The sequence below is a fragment of the Mirounga leonina genome, unplaced genomic scaffold, assembly GCF_011800145.1.
Source record: "Mirounga leonina isolate KUSES-001 unplaced genomic scaffold, KU_Mleo_1.0 Mir_152, whole genome shotgun sequence".
Classification (NCBI taxonomy): Eukaryota; Metazoa; Chordata; class Mammalia; order Carnivora; family Phocidae; genus Mirounga; species Mirounga leonina.
The window spans coordinates 21403246-21425868 of NW_023270380.1; the positions used below are offsets into that span (position 1 = coordinate 21403246).

The following is a 22623-nucleotide window of genomic DNA, read 5'->3' on the forward strand; positions in this document are numbered from 1 at the left end:
CCCCCTTTCTGCCCATGGCCGTCGCCCTGAGCTCTGACAGTGGATTCTCTGGGTAATTAGAGCAGTTCATCGGGTTTGCCTCGAGGCTCCAAATGAGACCTTTGGAGAACAGCGGCTAGTTTAACCTAAGTGGCCCGAGAACAGGCAGAATGGAGCTGAGTGCGGAGGAATGTGCTTTTATGGAGCTGTGTGTTTAAAGATACATCTCGGATTTGTTTCTTAGCAACGGGGCTCATCCGGAGCACAAGCACGCCGACAGTGTCAGAACACCCAGCGGTGCCCACAAGCACTGTAGAAAATACAATAAAAATCTGGAGAGTAGGAGAGAAGATTTAAGCGGAGTGCCTCCAGCAGGAGAACAAAGCTCAGAACCCTGAGCCGATGTTGCAGACAACAGGTGTAGCCCAGAGACGGGGTGTAGACCGGAGTGGCCTCAGGGGCGGGTGGGGGAGGTTCCTAACCCACCTGCTGAGCCACGTGCCTCCGCAGGGCTCCCTTCCTCTGACCAGCATCTCGCGGTCATGCCTCCCTCCTTCCCTGGCACCCAGAGCCTCCAAATGTCCTTCTAGAGTCTGAACTGGAAGAATGGCTGGTTGGAGCCCCGGAGGAGATATCGGAAAGACCCAAATCCAGGGACGCCTGGGTGGCTCAGTCGGTGAAACGTTCAACTCTTGATTGCGGCTCAGGTCATGATCTCAGGGTTGTGGGATCGAGCCCCGTATTGGGCTGCATGCTCAGCTCAGAGTCTGCTTGTCCCGTTCCCTCTGCTCCTCCCCAGCTCACTCGCTCTCTCGCTCTCAAATAAATACATAAATAAAATCTTAAAAAAAGACCCAAATCCAGAGGTTCCAACCCTTAAAAATGCATTTAAATGCCTACAGAGAAGCCAAATACAAAGAAAACCAAAGATACTGAAAAATAATTTTCAAAATTACCAATAATTATTAAAAAACCCCACCAAATTTGTATACTGAAACACCGTGTTTCTGTATTTAATACATTAAATGGGAAGATCCAGCCATGGGTCAAATATGTGCTGTAACTTTGAAATAGTGATTCGTGTTGATGGTATATTGAGAAATCTTCCCAGCTGCACTGTGGTACAGAAATATCCATGATTTCTGTTGATGAGGAAGACCAGGCTCTAGTAACGTTATCGTGGCTATTGCCTGCATCTTTAAGGAAAGGAAATGCGAACACTGAGTTGGAGGTTAGTGTAAATACAGAAATAATGCTCTTCAGTCCCAGCTGATCCCAGGGTGCGGGGTGTGCGGACCCCGGGTTTACCCCAAGAAGCTCTTCCCTCATGCATCCTCCTGGTCCCCACTTCTGTGTCCCTGAGGCCTGCGTTGTTAGGGGGTGCCTGGGTGGCTCAGTGGGGGGAGCGCCCAACTCTTGTTCTCAGATCTTGACCGCGAGTTCAAGCCCCACTTTGGGCATGGAGCCTACTTAAAACAAACAAAAAAACCCCAAACCCTGTGTTGTCAGAGTTGCTATGCGGGCAGGACAGACAGACAGGCAGGACAGAGAGGCAGTGAGATGCTCCAGGGCATGGCGGTGCTGGGGCCGCTGGGAGGACCCAGCAGCCCGCTCCCCAGAGAAGCCCCTGAGGTCACCTTCCTCCACAGAGAGACATTCGCCGCACGGGTGTCCAGGGTCAAGGTCACCGAAATGGCATTTGATCTTGGAAACACAAATTTCTCGGGAAACAGGAGTAGGGGCTTTTTTCCATCTGTTTTTCTAATAATGTCCGCTATGTTCACTTAATAGTGTACAGCAGGGATTTTAAGAAGTGCTTCGGATGCAGCGGGCTCTCAGCACAGTCCAGCCCCCTGTGCTGTCCTCTCAAAGCTGGGCTTCAGTGGAAGCCAGGAGACCCGAGGTGGGGAGGTTACCTGTCCAGTGCGGCCGGGTGCCAGGGGAGATGGGGAGACGGAAGGCAGTGCAGGTCAGGGGCAGTGGCGAGAGGCCCCCTCGGAGGCTGTGCACATGGTGTAGGGGTGCAGGGGTTGCCTCTGGAGGGCAGGCCTGCAGGCGGGGCATGGGGAGCCGGGACAAGCACGCTGGCGTTCCCACAGTCCCTGGGTCTGCTGCGGGGCAGGGTTCCTGCGAACCACGTGCTCTGGCTGCCTGGCCCGGGGCACGGCCACCTGCAGGCTGCTGGGATAGCCTCTGAGCCAAAGACAGCCTCTGAGCTTTAGTGTCCCCCAGGTGCTTCCACCCCTTGCTGAGTGGGAAAGTCGTGGGCCCCACGGTGTGGCTTCTGCCAGACTGGCATTCTTCTGTTTTGCAGGACCAGGGTCACAAAACCTTAGAGCTGGAAGTGTTCTTGGGGAACATGCCATCTAGGTGTCTTATTTTGCAGACGTGGACCCCAAGGCTCGGAGGCAAAAGGGACTGTCCCACGTCACAGGGCAGTGTCAGAGCCTGGGCGAGAGCACGCAGTGGGAGGTGACCACACCTTCCCTGCTCCGCCCCCCCAGGGAGGCGGGCTGGAGGTCGTGCCGTGTCTGGGCCTGTGGCGGGTGATGCCGTTTGCCTTGTGCACAACCCGCTGAGTCAGTTTGACAACCACAACTGTTATCTGGGCAGGACTGATACTGGTGGTCTAGAGGCCCGTGCGGGTTAGTTAGTGCGTGCCACCGCTTTCCCATAGTGGGACACCAGCCCGCCATCACTGGCTCCGCCCTGTCTCCCCTTGGGCAGGTCGGTTAAGCTCTTTGTGCCTCAGAACCTGATGTTAACAGTATCCGCTTCACAGGCTTGTCGTCACACGAGGGTTAATACACATAGAGCTCTGAGAACAGATGGTGGTGGGCGATCATCTTTCCGTTAGGAGATCAGGAAGCCAGCTCAACCGGCTTACACAGAAGAGGGAATATATTGCTTCACTGACCTGGTGGATTTCAGGCCTTGCTTGATCCAGGCACTCAGGGATGTCCTCAGGACTCAGTTTCTCTTCCCAGCTCTTGACCCTACTTACACTCCCCTGTATGGTTTGAATTCTAGGTGGCCTGTTTCCACGTGGTGACTCCTGGGTGCTCTGTGGTGACTCTGTCCTTTAAACTAGCAATTCCTATGGAAAGAGGGTTTTCCCCCTAGTTGGTCCAGGGAAACTTCTGGAACTGACCTGGCTTGAGTTATGTGCCATCTCCGAGCCAGTCACTGTGGCCTGGGGACCGGAGTGCTTGGATTGACCAGGCCTGTGGCATGGGCTCACCTTAGGAGTTGGGGGCCAAAGTCGGTTTCCTCCCAGATTTCGTGGCTGGAGAGTGAGGCACAGGCAGACCCCAAAGGAAGCTACAGGTGTTATTTCCAGAGTAAGGGGGACTGAGTGGAGTCGGCAAAAAGAACAGGTGACCAGACAGGGCATAGGTCATGGTGACCTCACGGAAACACACGTCTCGGGGAGCCAAGGGTGGGGAGCTTACTGTTTCCAGGAGGGGACATGGTGTTGGAGACATTGTCCCTGACACAGTCCCAAGGCAGCCCTGAGGGGTTTCCTTGGGGAGTTACTCACGTCACTTAATAGACTTTGGCCCATGAGTCTGGTTCCCATCCCCCAGTCTCTGCACGGCATGAGCAGCGGACGCCTTTCTGAGGGTGAAGGCGTGGGCCCTTGTGGAATTCCTTTTCGAGCAATCTAACCGTCCCCAGGGCTGGATCTGGCCTGCAGTGGTGATAGGATTCCTGCACCCCAGAGGGGGTGGGAGTCAGGTTCTGGCATTGAGCCAACCAGGGAAATGGAACGGGGCTGGGGGCTGCAGATCAGGGGCCCAGGGTGAAGGGCCTCACAAGCCCCCAGGGAAAGTTTTGTCCCATACTCACGGGCGGCAAGCACACAGAGTGGGTATGGACCGTTGCCCCCATCCCATCCCCAGTTACGAGATGGGCGGAGAGTGTCCCGATATCAGGGTGAAGGGCACGGGTGTGGATCGCATGCCATGACTCCCGAGTGCCTGGCTCTGTTGCAGGAGCTCTGTGTGTATTAACTCACGTGTTCATCATGTCTGGCCTGTTGCCATGACTGAATTTTGTCCCCCTGCAAATTCACACTTAACCCTCGAGGACTATACTTGGAGATAGGGCTTTTTGGAGGCTAAGTTAAATGAGGTCCTAACTATGGGGCTCTGAGGTCATGGGATTTGTGCCGTTATCAGGAGAGACACCAGGGGCACCTGGGTGGACAGTCGGTTGGGCGTCCACCTCTTGGTTTCAGCTCATTCGTGATCTCACGGTAATGAGATCGAGCCCAGAGTCAGGCTCCACGCTCAGCACGGAGTCTGCTTGAGATTGTCTCCCTCTGCCTCTCCCCCCCCCCCCCCCAGCCACATGCTCTCTCTCTCACACAAATAAATACATCTTTAAAAAAACAGAAGAGACCCCAGAGAGCTTGCTGTCTCCTGCTCTGCCAGATGAGAACACAGAAGGTGTCTACAAGCCCGATGGGAGCTCTCACCAGAAACCACCTTGGTTGGCGCCCTGATCGCGGACCTCCAGCTTCCAGAACCGCGAGCTCTGAATGTCTGGCAGCCCGAGCAGACACCTGGGAGGCAGGTGCTGGTGACGTCAGTCCCGTCGTGCAAAAGGAGAACCCGAGATGCTAAGCCCCTGATGCGCCTGCCTCAGGTTAGGAGGGGGCGGAGCCAGTGGACTCCAACAGCCTGGCAGCTGCCGTCCACCTGGCTGCCCGCCCCCTGCCCCAACTCCTGCTCCCTTGCAAGCGGCATCCACCTCCAGGGGTTTATAAGGACTACGTGAGGCTCTGCAGGCAGAGCACCTGCATGGGCCAGGCGCACAGGGACAGTGAGCTTTGCCACTCCGTGCCGTTGCACATGTAGGATGGGAGACAAAGCAGAGGGGAGCACAGTTAGAACCACCCCCGGCTGGGGACAGAGAGCGCCCGCAAAGACTGGCCTGGCCTGGTTGTCCAGGTGGGTGTTGCGAGAGGCAGGCAGGACGCAGGTGAGCCAGTCCCTAGGCCCGGTGGCTAGGCCCGGCCAGTGTCTAGTGCTGGGGAGCTCGGTGGGAGTGGTAACACTCAGTGGGAATGGCCAGGTGAGTGTGGGGAAGTGTGGGGCAGGGTGGGGGGCGATGCCTAGGCCAGCTTCGGCCAGCACTGTGGCTGCTGGGGAAAGCTGTGGGGTGCCCCAGGAGTCCAGCAGCGGACAAGATTTCCCGGTGCCAACTCCAAGAGGAAGAAATAGTTGTTTCCACGTGAACCGTGCACCCTAACCAGCCACCCATTTTTCAGCCCCATGTTGGATGGATTGGAGCCCACAGTGGCTAGTCTTCACTACCAGAATATCAAAGGGAACCATGCTCTGAACACAAATTCAACCTGTCACACTGCAGTTTTCTTGCCCTAATAGGAAATGTCTGCTGGTGAGCTTCTCCCCAGAGCCTGCCTTGGCATCTGGCCCCGGGCCAAGTCCTGCCCGCCCCAGCTCTAGAATGTACTGCCTGGGGTTGCAAAACCCCAGATAAGTCTTCCTCCACCTAATGAGCCCTGTTCTGAGAAATCCGTCCGCTGCAGCGGTGGCTCTGTCTGGCCCTGTCATTCCCTCCATGGTTCAGCAATCCGAGGGTCAGCAGGAGGAGCACTCCCCTCCCAGCGGCTCCTTGGCAGGTGGATGGATGGCTTGTCCTTATGGCTCAGAAGGACCTCGTTAAAGGGGGTGAGGCACAGTCTCCTGGAGCTGCTGGCCGAGGTGGCTGCAGAGCAGAGCTGGAGGGACATGGCTGGAGCGGTATGTCCTGGGGTCCCCAGCCAGGGTGTCCCCAGGCGGCCAGGAGCCCTGATTTGGCATGCACACCCTCTGTCCCTATGCACTGGATCTCTTCAATCAGTTTGGCATGCTAGCCAGGGAGGAAAAAGGGATTCTGCCCGACTCCAGAGGCCACGGAAGAATGGAGTTCAGTCGTGGGGAGATGGCGCGTGAGCGAGGCTCCCACAGGCTGCTCTCTGGCGCGTGAGTGTCCTGGGTACAGACCCGCCTGTCCCTAAGGTTCCTGGTGACTGCTGAGTCAGCGGACGTCCCCAGGGGATGTTTCTTACTGTGCTAAAGTACACTAACATAAAACGTACCATTGTGGACGTTTTTTCAGTGTACAACTCCGTGATGTCGAGCACAGCGCTGTGCGTCCGTCACCAGGGTGACTTGGAGCATCCAGTTGCCTGCGTCCGTCACCAGGGTGACTCGGCACATCCAGAGGAGGTGCCCAGAGGCAGGAGGAGAGAGAGGGGACCTGCTTCTGGGTAAGCACCCCGTGGGCCAAGAGCGAGGTCGAAATTCGGCATCCTCTCTGCCAAGCTGGCTCGGCCCCGTATCTCGTAACCACGCTCCTCTTGTGAGGGACTGGTGCAGATGCAGACAGGTGACCCTGTGATTATTCATGCCTAGGACAGGGCCACGGGAAGAGGCTCGCTGTCCTCCTCCTGACCTGTCCCATCAAGATTAAGACTCCCGGGACTGCCGAAACCACCTGGGCACTAGCCTGAGGTTGAAGCCTCAGAATGTCTGTGCAGAGAGCCAGAAAGTGCCCTGGCCCTTGGTGACCCTGGTGACCTGCTTCCCAAACCTGCCTCTGAACTCCCTTTGGACTTCTCATCACTGGAGTTAATAAGTGCTTCATACCAGTTCAGCTAGTTTGGGTTGGCTTTGTGTCTCTTCCAGCCCAAAGTATCCTAAGAAAGAGAAATCTATGAGTAGCAATATTCCTTTACTGGGTCCTTCAATTGCTCCTCTTTGGAAACAACGCATAGAAATGGGCAATTTACCAGTCACAGTAATGTCATACGTCTGCCATTCATTGTAAATACAGATAATGTGGCACAAACGACCATTTTTGTTGGGTTCATCAGCCAGTTACACTGAATATACACGCTGCTATCCCCGGGACCTCGGTGGGTGTGCTGCATTTGTGAATGACAGATGCCTCTCACCCCTTGCACCTGCTTTTCCGAGCCCCGTGGAGGTGGCCCAGGGCTCGTCAGCAGGTGACGTGCCAAGTCTGAAATGCAGGGAGGGCCTAACTCCTTGCCGATCTTTCCTTTAGAGAGGAGGCTGGTGGTGCTGGAGGTTTCAGCTGCTCCCCGGCCTCCAGACCCCCTGGGCATCCATCCCCACTGGCGATGCACAAGGAAAGGAGCATAAGAGAGAACAGAACTGCCTTTGAACACCATCACCCTTGAAGAGGTGACTCAGAAGTGGAATCAGTTCACATTTACGAGATGCACATTTATGGAGATGCTCTCGTCCCGAGTCTCTCGGTCCCAGCAGGGCTGCTACAGCTCAGAACACACTGAGCGCCCTCCAGGGCTCTGCTGTCTTGGTCAGCAGCTCATAAGAATGAAAATTCTAAATTGTTCCAAAAACGCACCCAAAGAGGGTGAAATTCATTTATGGAAATGGCCATAAAGTGGCGATCAAGCCGAGCAATCGGACTTCTGTCGGCAGGGGTAGGGGACTGCGACCCCACCCTGAGTCTGCTTCCTGACGTGGGTCCTGGGGCAGCTGTGTGGGGTTCGAGTTCTGCCCGGACGAGCCGCTCCGAGAGGGGGTTCCCCTCCTGTGGGGCTGCCGTCTGTGGGAAGGGGGTTCCTGTAGCTTCAGTTGTTTCTGGCATCTCACTGTGGGGGGGTGGTTTGGCCCCCAGCCCCCTCGGGGAACTCTCCCCTGATTTGTGCTCGGGTCTGTTTGTGATGGTCACACAGTCCCTATGCTATTCAGTAGCCCTCTGCATAGAGCTGTGGTGTCTTGTTGTCAGGCTGTCTGTCCCCCGAGGGCTTCTGTCCCTTCCCTGTCCCCTTCCCAGACCCAGCCAGGCCTCTGGGAGGGGAGGAGGCTACTTGCCGAACTGTGCCATCCCAGAGAAGCAGGGGTCCTTTCCAAGTTCAGAAGGCAGAGCAGGGCCCAGCCCAAGCCTCCCGTGCCCTGAAATCTGCGGGGCGCCAGGAGTAGTAACACCACTAACAACTGTCCCGGGGGCGAGGGGCAGGGGAGCTGGGGGGCGGAGGGGGCACTCCCAGAGCGGGAGAGATGGCCATGGGAAGGGCCCGATGAGGGCCGCAAGCCAGGACTGCAGCTCCATGTTCCTCTACCACGCGGCCCCAAGGTCAGATGGCGTGCAGACAGCCTGCTGGTCTTGGTGGGACCTTAGCCCATCCCTCAGCTGCAGGGACCAGGAAAGGCAGCTCAGTCTCCTCGGCCTGAGTAACCGTCAGCTTCTTATCGAGGATGGGCCACGAGGGCACCATGTTCCTGTGCGTGCCGCCCATAGGAGGGGAGGCTGGTGGGGGGGTGGTGTGGGAGCTCAGGGCGTGCACGGTCCACCAGTGCCATCACGTGATGCCAAGAAGAGGACAGCTTGTCCTGTCCCATAGACGCACGTATGTTCGGGCCTCAACCGATGCCTCTGTGGTGATCTGGTCCTTCAAGAAGCCTCACTAGAGGCCTGCATCCCACTGGTGCCTGGGCTGGAGGGGGTGGGTACTGCAAACCCACAGCAGCAGATAACATGCACACTTCTGCAGCGCCCGCGGGGTACGCGGTACCCTTCTGAGCACCTGCACGTCCTGTAATGCTCAGGACAACACAGAGAGGTGGAGATTATTGCTGTCATTCTCAGCTGAGAAAACCAAGGCACAGAGAGGTTAAGTGACCTGTCCAAGGTCACACAGGGCACTGATACGTGGCGGGGCTGGGGCTCAAACCCAAGCAGGCTGTGATCAGAGTCTGTTCTCGGCTGTACCACCCCAAGGGGCTCGTAGCTGGTGCACAGGACAAGCCATACCTTCTTGGAACCACCCTCCACCCAGGAATTGTCCTCATGCTGGTCACACGAAGTGATTCTAGGAAATTCAGATTCATTAGGTGCTTGAGTATCTTTGATATGCCAGTTCTTCTTGTAGGCAGCTCGGTGAGGGGGGCCTCAAAGAGGAACAGACAAGGCTTGTGCCGTGGGGAGAGCAGATCTGCACATAAATAGCGTGAAGGGGTGATCTGAGCTGCGGGGCTAGGGTGGAGCGTGGGCTGCTTGCAAACCACCCGGGGCTCTGGGCTCTGAGCTCTGAGCTGGAGCGCTGGACAGCTTGTGCAGTGGGAGGGAGTATCGGCAGGGAGGATGGGGAATACGGGGAGCCAGCCAGTGGGCGGGGAGAAGAATAGGAAACCAAAGTCAGCTGGGAGTTGGTGGCTGGGGCAGGAAGCGGGGCCCTCGGGGAAGAGCTGGTGCTGACCATCCGCCGGCCCGCCAGCCCGCCACCCAGCTACCCCACTACACGAGCTCCTTCCTGCGCCGGCCTGGCCTGGTCCCTCGGGGCTCTGAGAGGCCACGGTGACCTAGAGCCATTGCCTGGATTTGCAGAGTGGCATTGTGTGCGTCCCCTCCAAAGCTGCCAGGATTTCTCTGAAATCCTCCTGTTTTCCATTTCTAACTGCAGCCCACCCAGCTCCTCTCTCCTCCTCTCTCCCCACTCACGAGTCTTCCCCATCGGGCATCGGTGCCCGCACCCCTCCCATGGCCCTCGGCTTAGTGCCCCCACAGCCTCGTTGGCCCCGATGTCTCCAGCCTCCTCTTGGAGCTGTGGTCCCAGGGGCCCCTCCCTGGTGGCGGTCAGGTCCACACCACCTGGATCTGGGGACTGAAGTCCTTCGTCAGGACAGCTGGTCGTGATTCTGGGTCCTTTCCTGATGTAACTTTCCTGTTAAAAAGTAGGTTTATCAAACCCATTCTGTTGTTTGCTCCGTTAGGAAATCAGCAAGTGAATCTTGAAGGGCTGCCCCAGGGGTGGCCTTTTTGAAGGGACAACCTGTGAGAAGCCGGACCACGTTTGTTTGGGTCTTATTTTCTGGAAAGGTGTTCTCCAGGCCCAGTGTGGGTGCACCGGCAGAAGCCCCAGTCCTCAGCCTCTCCTTCCCCCTTCCCGGTGGCCACAGGTTTGGGAAAACAGGCCCCGTTGGTGCGTCAGTTGGCATTGCTCCCCCAAACTTTGTGGCTTCAAACCACAATGGTCCAGAGAGGTGCGTGCCCAACCCCAAAGGACAGCGTAAAGCAGTTCCTCCTCGGTGGCTCATTAGTCCCCATGCCTCTAGAAGGGTCTTCAGGGAGCCCCCCTCTCCTTCCCCACAGCCTTGTAGTCCACGCAGTCTTCTGCACCCCGACCAGCCTGTCATCCCTCGAGGGAAGGGGGCTGGGGGGGCAAGAAGACGTCCGGTTCTGTGTCCAGGAGGCCCAGAAGTCACAGTGGCCCAGTCTCCCATCCCGGGCTTCAGCCTGTGGTCGTGTGGGTGAAAGGCCATATCCTGCATGGCCTGGCAGCCCCGTGTCGGGAACGTCCAGTACTTCCAGTCGCCTCACTCCCCTCTGAGCAAGCATGGCATGCTCCCGTGGCATGAGCAGCCACATAAGGCCCACTTGGAGAGGCCATCCTGAGCCCGATCCTGCGAGCCGCTGCAGGAAGCTGTCCCTGGCCCGGGAGCACCTGCCCCCCTGCACGGCGCACCTCTGAGAAGGAGCAGGTGTGTCTGCCGGGCGTGTGGGGCGTCCCCGGCCAGACAGGGAGCAGCTGAGCATGAGCCCCACAGGCCTCCTCTGGGAGGCTGGGGCGCTGGCGCAGCCTGGCCACCCCCTTTGCCACTGCAGTCACGTGGCCACCTAGATGATGCACAGTGGCTCCTCGGGGGCTCTTGGGACTGGAGTTCTTTCCTGGCTTCCACACAAGAGCCCTCAGCGTCCTCCCGGTTGTGCCACCTCTGGCAGGGTGAGCTAGACCGTCTGTGTAGCGAGAGCCTGGCCTTTTCTGCTTACCTGGGCATGACACCCTCCGACCGGGGGCTGTGTCCCAGAGGCCCTCCTGGAAGTTCGGGGGCCTCTGTCATGCCCTGGCACGGTCACACGGCATCGTCTGTTTCCTCGCTCCCGTGTCCGCGTGGCTTCCATCCCCTAGCTTGCTCTCCCGTCACGTGGCCTTCTCCATGGCCACTGGGATGCCGTTTGCTGGGCGGCCTTGCTGACTTGGCACTTGACAGGTGCCTGAAGCTTTTTTAATGGAAAAGAGTAGCTTGCTTTGAAAGAAAAAGAACCTGCCACCTGCAACTTTACACGGCAAAACAATTCTCACGCGCCCTGGTGCTTGTCCGCAAATGGGAACGGACCTCGACAGTCCCGGGAATAGCATACATGATACTTTTATAATTTATAATTTTATAATAATTTAAAGCATTTGCCTGTCTTCCTATGTGGCCCGCATTATTACCATTTTTCTGGCCATGTAACGCCGTGGCATATGGGCGAGCACCGGGCCTCGGGCTTCATGAGGCCGACAGAATGAAGAGCAGCATCACCGGCCACAAACCACGATGATGACAGGCTTCGCTGGGATCTTCAGCTCGTCGTCAGATTCCCCCTGACTCATCCCTTATTTCCAGGCTTTGCTTGGGCATTGCCCCCTGGGGAAGACTTTCCGGCCGGGGCTGCAGCCCCCCTCGTGTGCTCACATAGCCTTCACTGAGGGCACACTGTGTTCTCAGTGCTACCCGCACGACGTCGGTCCTCAGCCCCCCCGGGAGGCAGGCTACAGATGGGGAAACTGAGGTCTGGACAAGTCCTGTCACTGGGCAAGGCCGCGTGACCTGTTGGTGGTGCAGCTGGGCTTCAGGCCTGTGGCGTTTCGACCCTGGGGCCCACCTTTGTAAGCACGGCAGCATCCCCCCTCCACCCCTCTCTCGGGGACTGCCCGCACGGCCTTGTGTTCCATTTCTGACTCGTCCCTCGCTGCTCTGTGAGATCCTTGAGGGCCAGGACGCTGCCTTTCTGTTCCCAGTTCTTGGCAGCCAGCAGGTGCTTCATAAATGCCCCTGAATACAAGGGGACCTGAATGGACGGAATGAACAGGAGGTGATTGTAAGGAAGAGGCAGCTTTGTGCCCAGGAAGGCAGGCCTCCAGGCCTAGGTAGCCTGACTGCAGATATTTCCCTGCTGCCTTCGATGCCCGTGGGAGGCTCACGAGGCCTCCGTTGCGCGGGCTCAGGGGCAGGATGCGGGGCTGGCTGCCCTGTCCTCCCAATTCCCCGGGGTGTGCGGCACAACTCTGGGAGCCTGGGGACAGCCTGGCCCTGCACTCCCGGGGGTTGTCACGCCCAGCTGTGAGCCTCCCCGGTGCCCGGCATGCCCAGCCTCACACACACTTGATGCTGGAGGCCCAGGGCATCTCCCCTCTGTGGCTTGAGTGGATAAGGACACAGTGACTCCTTGTACAAGCTCAGTGCTGAGGACATGTAGGCACGTCATAAAAGACAGATGTGACTTGGGGGCTTGAACGACTGACCGAGGCTCAGCCATGAGCCCACAATTCTTAGCCGAGTCCTTGGGATAAGACGCCCACGAAGGCCACAGGTGGCTGTAGGACCCAGGGGTCCCTGCTCTCAGAGCCGCCTGTGGGTTCTTGGTGTGGCGGGTTCTCTGGGCGGCTTTGACCTTGGGCCGAGCCCCTCTCTGGTTTCAATCTCAGTGTCTGCCCATGCATGGAATTTCATTTTGTCAGGCTGCAGATTCTGAGCAGACAGGAACGTGTCGTCCCTCCAACGCCTGTCCTCGGGCTGCCCTTGCTCACCTTCCACCTGACTGACCAACCATAACACCAGTCCCGCTGGAAGGTGGGGAGGCCACAGCCCAGCCCCCAAGGGCCTCAGCGCCCTTGTCCCTGCGCAGCCCCTTCCCCACCCCCTCCCCACACCCCTGAGTTCACCCTCTGGCATTTGCGCCCGGCTCAGAGATGGGGAACCGAGAATTCCATGCGGTTAGATTTCTGCTCAGGCACAACATCCTGGGGCACCCTGAGAGAGACCTGAGGTGTCCAGTTCTGCTCTGCATCAATCTGGGGGTGTCAGCCACGGTGGAGGGCAGGGGAGCTTTGCAAACAAGCACAGGGAGGCTGATGCAACACCCAGCGCTATTAAAATTAATGATCAGCGGGACGCCTGCATGGCTCAGTGGGTTAAGCGCCTGCCTTCGGCTCAGGTCATGATCCTCAGGGTCCTGGGACCAAGTCCCACATTGGGCTCCGTGCTCTGCTGGGAGCCTGCATTTCCAAATCTCTGCCCCCCCCCACTATCTCTGTCTCTCATGAGTAAATAAATAAAATCTTAAAAAAAAAATTAATGATCGGCTCCTGTTAATCTAGCTTCCAGCAGGATAATCAGCCTGGTGTCGCGGTGGAGGCTTGGAGGACAGAGGGAGCTGGGCTCGTATTCTCCGTCCCCCAGAAGAAGGACGACAGATTGATTTAGGGCAGCCAAGGGAGCTCCCTGTCCTACTGCCTTTATGTCACGGGGCCTTTGCAGTTGGGAATGCAGGGCCCACTCTGGCTGCTGTAGCCACCAAGGACTGTCATCGGCCGGGTCTCACCTATAAGCCTCTGATCCGTCTGAAGGCTTCTGCCTGCCTCTGTTCTCCGAGCCCCTCAGAGTTCGCTGTGACCCAGGGGAGAGTAGGCGAGTGTGCCCCGAGCTGGTGCTTTCTGTCTCCGGGGTGGGAGGGGAAGGCCCTGGACTTGGAGTAGCAGCTGAGGCTAAGGGCCAGGAGGCTTGTTCCGGCTGTCCTCCACCTCCTCCCTGTGGAGGGATGCAAGGCCCACCTGTCCACCCTCCCTGACTTGTCTTCTTTGAAACCTGTGCTTGGAAAGACTGAAGTCATAGTAAATTCTCTGAGTGATCAGAGGTGGATAGAAGGGTCAGTAGGAGCTGGGGACCGCAGGGGACAGCCCGGTCACTGCAGGGTGATGATGTGCTTCCAGTGTGCGATGGGCCGGTGTGACCTCATTGAGGAGTGTGTGTGCTGTCGGGAAGTGGGAGATCGTCCACACACCCTTTTACCACTGGTCCAGCATAGACGGGTTGAAGGCACAGGCGGATTCGTTCTCAGGAAATTTGAGTGCAGTCAGGATGACAAGAGAGCAGAACTGTCTGTGTTTTGCCCTGCACTCCCCTATCTCGCTTTTACAGCGTCTCTGCTTTGCAAGTTCCCCGCGGGGCAGGTCATGAGGCACAGGCCAGTGCTGCTGGGTCCATGGAACCCTTCCTGCCCCAGGACACAGCTGCCCCCACTGACCTCCACAGCCTCGAATCCTGGGCAACCGTCCTTCGGCTCCCAGTCTTTCTCTTTACCTTCTACGACTCGCACTGGCCCGTTCGACGTGGTCTGGGCGCCCCTTCCTCTCCGCTTCGCCCGCCTCGTCCTTGTACTCTGCTCTGGGCTCACCCAGTGGACGCCTGCAGACGGGCGGCACCTTCTCACGGCGCACGCGAACACAGGGGGCCCAGGTCCTCCCCCTCCTGCCCCTTCCTGAGAACAGCCCCCAGGTGTGTACATGATGGAAGGACGCGCCGAGCCCTGCGGAGGCCCGAGGCCTCGTCTTGCGCAGCCCACGCTGGCTCACTGAGGCCGGTATGTGTATGTTCAGGCTACTCTAAACTTTCTTCCAGAATCATCTGTGAACTTGTCCTCCTTCTCTTTCCGCCCCCAGATGTGCTGCATTAGAGTCTTGGGGGGCTGGGGCCTCCCAAGGTCTGAGAGTTGAAGCTTCTTAGGGCCAAGTGTGACCCCGAGGGTGACCTTCCGTTCGTCTTGTTCTGGCCGGGACTAGACAGCAGTCAGCAGTGGGACCTCTGTCCTAGGGTGTGGCGCATCCTCCGAAATCGGCCGTAAAGTTGGGGCCGAGCTGTCCTTTACATCTCCCCTGAGTTCCCCGAAGCTCAAGTTCAGGGTCTGCCTGAAAAGGGCACCGTCAGCTCTCCCTGGAGGGTGATGGAGAGTGTGCAGGTGTGGAGCCGCTCATCTGAGTGACTGCAGAGCCCGCTACCGGCGGCGTCTGGGATCAGACTGGACAGACTGCCTGGGGCCCAGGGGTCACACTCCTCCAGACCCCGTCTTCAAACCCAGCACCTTCCACAGCTCCGAATCTTGCGAGAAGCTGAACAGGCGGGGGGCTTGTGGAGGAGGTTTCCAGAACCCTGTGCTCTGTCTGGAGGGAGCAGGGCAGCCCCTCCTTCTGGGAGAATGTGCTTGCCACGTCTGGGCTACTTCTCCTCTAGTGCAGGAGCTCCAGGGGGACAGAGGTGGACCGAACCCTGCCCTCCCCAGTGCCTGTCCCTGGGGCCCGAGCGCCGAACTGCTTGGGGAAGCTGTTGGCCCAGCCCCCTTGGGGGAGCAGTGGTGGCCAGAGGGGACTGAGCTTTGCAAAGCCCATGGGCGTGTTTGCTAGAAGTCTCCGAGTGTGTGTGTGTGTGTGGGGGGGGGTCCTCCTCAGGTCTTCCTTCCCTCTGTGTGTGTGTGGGGGATCCTCCTCACGCCTTCCTTCCCTCTGTGTGTGTGTGGGGGGTCCTCCTCAGGTCTTCCTTCCCTCTGTGTGTTTGTGGGGGGTCCTCCTCACGCATTCCTTCCCTACGTGTGTGTGTGGGGTCCTCCTCCGGTCTTCCTCCCCCCTGTGTGTGTGGGGGCTCCTCCTCACGCCTTCCTTCCCTGTGTGTGTGTGTGTGGGGGGGGTCCTCCTCATACCTTCCTTCCCTCTGTGTGTGGGGGGTCCTTCTCACACCTTCCTTCCCTCTGTGTGTGTGGGGGGGTCCTCCTCCTCACACCTTCCTTCCCTCTGTGTGTGTGGGGGGCAGTCCTCCTCAGGTCTTCTTCCTTGGCATCATGGTATGATGTGTGCACGAGGCTCATGTTTATGCTGAAGGTCACAGTGTTGGAGATCACGTTGATTTGACAGCACTATTGACTAGTGTCACCCACCTTGTGCCAGGTGGTGGTGGCCTGGCCTCAGCCCCCCCCGGGAACACTGTGCCCGGGGGGCACAGGATGATCTCCCCAGCTCAGCCCTGTGCTGTGGGGTGACACTGTTGGGCAGGGCGAAGGGCCAGGATCGTGCATGGGTCTCCTACGAGGGGCTGTGAATTTTTGGTTCTGTATCTCTGAGGCCAATCTCTCCTCCCCTCAGAGAAGGGGTCTTAAATCGGATGGTACATGAAAGTCAATGGGGCAGGGTTTATTTCTTTAAACAAGGAATTCTTGGGTTGATCCCTGTGCCTTTGGTGGTCTGGAGGTGGGGCCCGAGACCTGCATTTTTAGAGACCTCAGTTTATCCTGATGCACAAATTGGCTTGGAAAACGGCAGTAGACCCCCTCCCCCACCCTTTAGATCCTCATCATATTGGGAGGCTCATACCCACCTGCCTCATCTGGTTATGGCTTCAGCCTCCCTCCCCACACAGTGATTTCCCAGCAGGTACCCTGGCTTATGCTTCTTGCATGTACTTTTTGAAGGTCGTCCTCAGCCTTGTCCTGGAATCCACACACCTCATTCTCTCCCAAACCTCGGCACCCTCTCAGACCCCCCACTGAGGCCACTCCTGGCCTGATGCGGCTAGGCTTCCACCCCTGGTACCTGCCACAGGCCATCTCTGCAGAAGGAGCCCATCCTGGCTTCTCTTCCCTGAGTCGGCCTCTCATGTCTGGGACCTCAAGCCTCACCCCTCTGACCTGCTCCTCCACCTTTGCGCCCTCGTCCCTTATGCCTTCTCTGTCCTTGCTCACCCGAAGATCTTGATGTCCCCCCAGCTCTGGCCTTGACCTTCCTTCCTTGAATTCCGTGCACTCCTGGGGGATTTCCACGGCCTGCAGTCCACCCTCCTGAGTCCCCGTTCATGCTCTCCTGGCCGATGATCCCCAGGTTCCCCCCCAGGCTCTCCGCCTGGTTCTTGGCTCCACCCTTATGGTGTCGTGTGGAAACCGGGAGCCCACAGCTGTCTGGGCCCCCTACCCCCACCTTCCGCATCCTGCAGCCGGTCGCCCAGCCCCGGAGACGTTACCTGCTCTTCCTCCTTGGGCTCCTTCCCACCTTGTCCCCGCCGCCACTCCTCGTGTTCCACCTCTGACCTGTCACGGGGATCTTGGCCATGTCTCTCCTCCCAGCCTCCTGCCTCAGCCCTTCGGCCCCGTCCTCCCATTGGGGTCACAGCGTTTATCCTGAAATTAAAACCCGGCTGTATAATTCCCCATTGAGTCCCTTCCCAGGAGCTGCCGTCGCCAGGAGAGAGAAGCCTGACTCCACAGCAAGGCCCTCGGGGCCCTTCTGGTCTGACCATGGCCCACTTTAGCCCCATTCTTTTACTTTATGAAGGTGGTCTATTTTTATTTATCATATTTATTTATTTTTTTTTAGAGACGGGGAGGGGCAGAGGGAGAGAGAGAATCCTAAGCAGGCTCTACGCGCCGTGCGGAGCCCAATGTGGGGCCCAATCTCACGACCCTGTTATCATGAACTGAGCCAAAATCAAGTCAGATGCTTAACCGACTGAGCCACCCACATGCCCCAATTTATTATTATTATTTTTTTACCAAAGTATGAGCCAGCCTTGTTTTCCTTGCTCTCCTCTATGTACCCAGCTGCCCTGTGCCACCCTCTGAGCCCCCAGATGGACTTGCTGGGTTGTGTCTGTGATGCTCTACCTTTCTTTCTTCCCTGGACCATCTCCATCCACTTCCAGACCTCTCCCCACCATCAAGTACTCCTCTGTGAAGTCTTCCCCAAAACAACCAAAGAGAATTTGTCACTGTTCATTTCGTGACCCGGGGTGCCTACCAGAGTGTGAACTCCCGAGCTGGGGGTGGGCCAAGCCCCCCCCATCCCCAGACCCAGCACTGGCACACGGTTGGCACTCAGTGGGATAAATTAGAACTAACACGCTGTTGGGCAGGGCTCTTTATTTAGCGAGTAGGACTCATTTAAAACAATTAACACTTCTTCATAGGAAAATGTGCTAAAACCATTCTTTAAATTTTCTGCTGAAAAGATTGAAGTGATGTTTTTATATTATAAATCCATTCACTCAATCCTTATTTTCTATGGCACATGTAACCTTATATGGCAAAAGGGACCTATTACCATCATTTCCTACTTAGTGAAATTATTGATCCTAATTAGTAATTGATGATTAATTTATCCAAATGAGCACAACTGCTGGTAACATCTATACATATACATATTGTGCAAATCAGCAAGTGTACAAGGTGCTTGTGTTTCTCTGCATGTCCCAGAGTAATCCCGAGCATGTCCACATGGGTAAAAGATAGGGGTGACCAGAAGTCCCTCCACACCTCACACTGTAAGTGTGCCCCCTCTTTCTTTCTTCCTTCCTTCCTTTGTTCCCTTCTTCCTTTCTTTCTCTCTTGCTTTCTTTCTCCCTTCTTCCCTCTCTCCCTCCCTTTTAAAGATTTTATTTATTTATTTGAGAGAGAGAGAGTGAGCAGGAGGTAGAGGGAGAGAGAATCTGAAGCAGACTCCACACTGAGCTTAGAGCCTGATGTGGGACTCGATCCCACGACAGCGAGATCACGACCTGAACCGAAACCAGGAGTCGGACGCTCAACTGACTGAGCCACCCAGGCGCCCCGAGTTTGCCTCCTCTTTCACACAAAACGTGGGCCAGCCCATCTCCTCCCAGCAGAAGAGCCTGGGTCTTTGCTGGTGTCGCCATGTGTCACAGCTCCACGTGTCCCCGAGCGGCAGGTGCGTCAGGCCATGCTCTCCCAGTGGCAGGTGGACAGGTGCATGCAGATGCCCAGCGGCCTCTAATCAGTTTGGTGATTCTGGTGAGGGTCCATCTTTTGACAGGAGACAGGAGATGGCTTTCTAACTCTGAGAACCTCTGAGCTCAGGGACAGAGTTTCTTTTCCTTTTTTTTTTTTAAAGATTTTATTTATGTGACAGAGAGAGACACAGTGAGAGAGGGAACACAATCAGGGGGAGTGGGAGAGGGAGAAGCAGGCTTCCCGCTGACCAGGGAGCCCGATGTGGGGCTCAATCCCAGGACCCTGGGATCATGACCTGAGCCGAAGGCAGACGCTCAATGACTGAGCGAACCAGGCGCCCCGAGAACTCAGGATTTTAGCTTCCCCTACAGCATGTCGGCTACGCAACACCCCCCGTGCTTACTTACCATGCACCTGGGGTTTGGACCCTCTGACCCCTTCCTCCAGCCCCCCCCACCCCCCCTCTGGTAACCACACATCTGATCTCTTTTTCTGAGTTTGTTGTTTGTTGTTTTAGATCCCACACATCAGTGAGATCCTTTCTCTGTCTGGCTTATTTCACTTAGCTTAATGAAGGCGTCATGTTGTCACGAGTGGTAGGACTTCCTCGTTTTTTTATGGCTGAATAATATTCCATTGTGCACATTTATACCACAATGTCTCGATCTGTTCATCCATCCATAGACGTGTCTTGGCTACTGTAAATAATGCTTCAGTGAACATGGGGTGCAGATGTCTTTTTGAATTGTTTTCTTTTTTTATATATATATTCCCCAAAATGGAATTGCTGGACCATATGGTCGTTCTGTTTTTCATTTTTTGAGGAACCTCTATACTGTTTTCCAGAGTGGCTGCACCAGTTTGCACTCCCACCAACAGTGTAAGAGGGTTTCCTTTTCTCCACATCCTTGCTAACACTGGGTATCTCTTGTGTTTTTATCTTTTTGATCATGGCCATTCTGACAGGTGTGAGGTGGGATCTCCCTGTGGTTTCGATTTGCATTTGCCTGAGGATGAGTGATGTTGAGCATCCTTTCATGTGTCTGTTGGCCGTCTGAAAGTCTTCTCTGGAGAAGCGTCTGTTCAGGTCCTTTGCCAATGTTTTAATTGGGTGGTTTTTCTGCTACTGAGTCAATGAGTTCTTTCTGTTTTTTGGAGATTAACCTCTTATCAAATGTATGGTTTGCAGATATTTTCTCCCGTTCCCCAGGTTGTCTTTGCTGTGCAGAAGGTTTTTAGTTTGATGTTGTCCACTTGTTTATTTTTGCTTCAGTTGCTTGAGCTTTAGGTGTCACATGCAAGAAACCATCACCAGGACCCACATCGGGAGAGCTTTGTGTCTGTTTCCTTCCAGGAGTTTTGTGGTTTCAGGTCTTATATTTAAGTCTTTGGTCCATTTCGAGTTAATTTTTGTGAGTGGTGTGAGGTAGGGGCCCAACTCCATTGTTTTCCATGTGAATATCCAGTTATCCTGGCGCCACTGATTGAAGAGACTGTCTTCTCTCACGTTCAGTGTCCTTGTCAAAGATTAGTTGACTGTATATGCCTGGGTTTATTTCCGGGCTCTCAGTTCTGTTCCATTGGTTTGTTTGTTTTTTTGCCAGTACCATATTGGTTTGCTTATTGTAGCTCTATGTGTATATATATATATTTTTAATTATTTATTTATTGGAGAGGGAAAGAGAGAGAGGGCACAGGAGCTCTTCTGGGCAGATAGGGTTGTGTCTCATACCTTGTCTGGGTGGGGGTAGGGGGGCTGCTCCGGGCAACTTTCATTTTCCCAGACTCTCCATTTGGGAGGAGCTGGGAGCTACCCTCAGCCTCGGCCATGAGTTCAGCCTCTGCAGAGCAGGGACACCCTCCACAGTGGGCACTGGCTTTGCCCTGGGGGTGGTTAGCTTGCCTGCCTGCCTCTCGGCACATGTTCCTTGCACATGTTCCTTCCCGCCCTCTGGTCGCATGTGGCTGGGAGACCCTCCCCACACAGGTGACAGCTCCCTGCCTGTGTGGGGGCAAGCCGGGCTCTAAGGCCCACCTAGGCCCCTGGTCAGAGTGCGTCACTGACGTGCTTCCGCAGGTGAGCGAGGCCACTGTTGGGATGACGACTTGGGCCTTGCCACTGTGAACTCCGTGCCCAAGATCTGTGCCCATTGTTGAGGATTGCCCCACCCCCATCACAAGCCGATTCCGGTGCTCGGGCCCCGCTGATCTCCCTGTGCAGCCAGATCAGAGTAGGGGTCCCTAGAAGTGACCCACGATGCCGGGGGGGTGGGGCTGGTTGTCCCCTCCCCTTTCCCCAGAGGCTCAGGGGAGGCCTCTGGGTGGTGGTGGGCGGGTAGGGGAGGGGCAGGGTGGTCAGCAGGGAGCCACGGCTCTGGCCCTCCCAGTGCAGCCTGTCTTGGTCTCTGTGGGGCAGGGGGTGCTTCTGGGATCCTCTCAGTGGTGTTTTGCTCATGAACAGTTGTTAGCTGTTCTTGTTGTGAAGGGGAGGGGTGTCAGCAAAGACCTGTGTCGCCATCGTGGTGACGTCACTCCCTCCAGTCATCTGTGGTTTTAGCAAATACCACAGGTGACAGCAGGTGGTCTGAGGAGGCACCTCACACTGGTTGCGTTTCTTTGGACCCCCACATTCTACCTACTGTATACGGCACCGTGCCGGGGGCCCCTCTGCCTACTGTATACCGCACTGTGCTGGGGCCCGGGCAGAGGGTGGTCGGGATGCCACCTGGGGTCTCAGGGGGACTGTCAGCCCCTAGGGAGGCAGAAACACACACAGTTGGAGGCAGTTGTTAAGAGGACGAGGATGGGCAGGGTTGGGATCGGGAATCAGCACATGCACCCCGGCGTCAGCCTTGGATCTGAGGCTTATGGGTGCCTCGGCCACCTGGGGAGGCCGCGGGAGCCACCAGGGTTGAGCAGGGAAGGGCCAGAAGCCAGAGTGCAGACAGGGAGGAGCTTACCCAGGAAGAGGAGCGTGAGGATGGTCGCTGGTCTGCGGGCTGGTTTCCCAAATGGACTGCTCCCTCGTCTGGACCTGCTGTCACAGCTCGTCCCCACCTGGGAGGCAGTGGGAACCAGCAGGAACAGAACACTGGCATCACATGGCCGTGGGGTCCGTGCCTGCCTGTGATTGTGACCTTGGACAGGATACTCGATTCTCGAGTGTGTGCGTCCTTTAGAATGTAGGTTTTCTTACTGTTTAGGTATGGAGGGGCAAGCAGATCAGAAATGGCAGCCACTGAAAGGACAGTTGGTTACAGTTCCTCAGAGGAGGGGTGCCCCACGCTGCAGGACCCCACATGAGGAGGTGCCAGAGATGGTCAGGGGGCAGGCCACGGGGGGCAATGCGGGCCTTTATAGCGGTTTCCAGGGAAGGAACACTCTAGGCAGGGTAAGCCGGCTAATGGCTAGCTCGTTTGAATAATTTCAGTGGGCTGTCCCTGGTTGTCTAGTATCTGGCCCTGAACGATTAGGGTGGAGGGCTAAGGGCCCAGAGGGTGAGAGCCCATAAAGGAGGTGGTTGGGGGGTGGGCTCTGGACTGGGGGGTCACGTACTAGCTCTAGGGACAGTCTCTCTGGGGCAGCAAGACCCCAGGTGTGGAAGCACGAGGAACACCTGGGTAATATGGGATGTTAGTGTGGTGGGCAGAATAATGCTTCCCCCCAAAGGTGTCCACACCCTGACCCCAGAGGCTGTGCAAGTGTTCCTTTACACAGTAGAGGGGGCTCTGCACACGTGACTTGAGATGGGGGGATTTACCTGGATTATCTGGAGGGCCCATGTGCTCAAATGGTCCTTCCCCGGGGGGGGCTGGTGGTCAGAGTCAGGGAGAGAAGATGAAGGGGTGGTGGAGGAGGGGCAGGAGCCAATACATGCGGCAGCCCTGGGAAGCAGGAAAAGAGCCTCCGGGAGGACCCCGAGGACATTTCCCACTTTCCATCTCCCAAATTGTAAGAGGGTGTATTTATGTTGCTTTCAGCTACTGAGGTTGTGGTGACTTGTTACAGCGGCCACGGGGTGACCGACATGGA

At 56.6% G+C, this 22623-nt stretch overlaps 1 protein-coding gene across 2 annotated transcripts in view; it reads left to right on the forward strand.

Annotated features, from left to right (window-relative positions):
- Window positions 1-22623, forward strand: part of STUM (stum, mechanosensory transduction mediator homolog) — a 50423-nt gene that overhangs the window by 22099 nt on the left and 5701 nt on the right. The gene's annotated exons all lie outside the window — the stretch shown is intronic.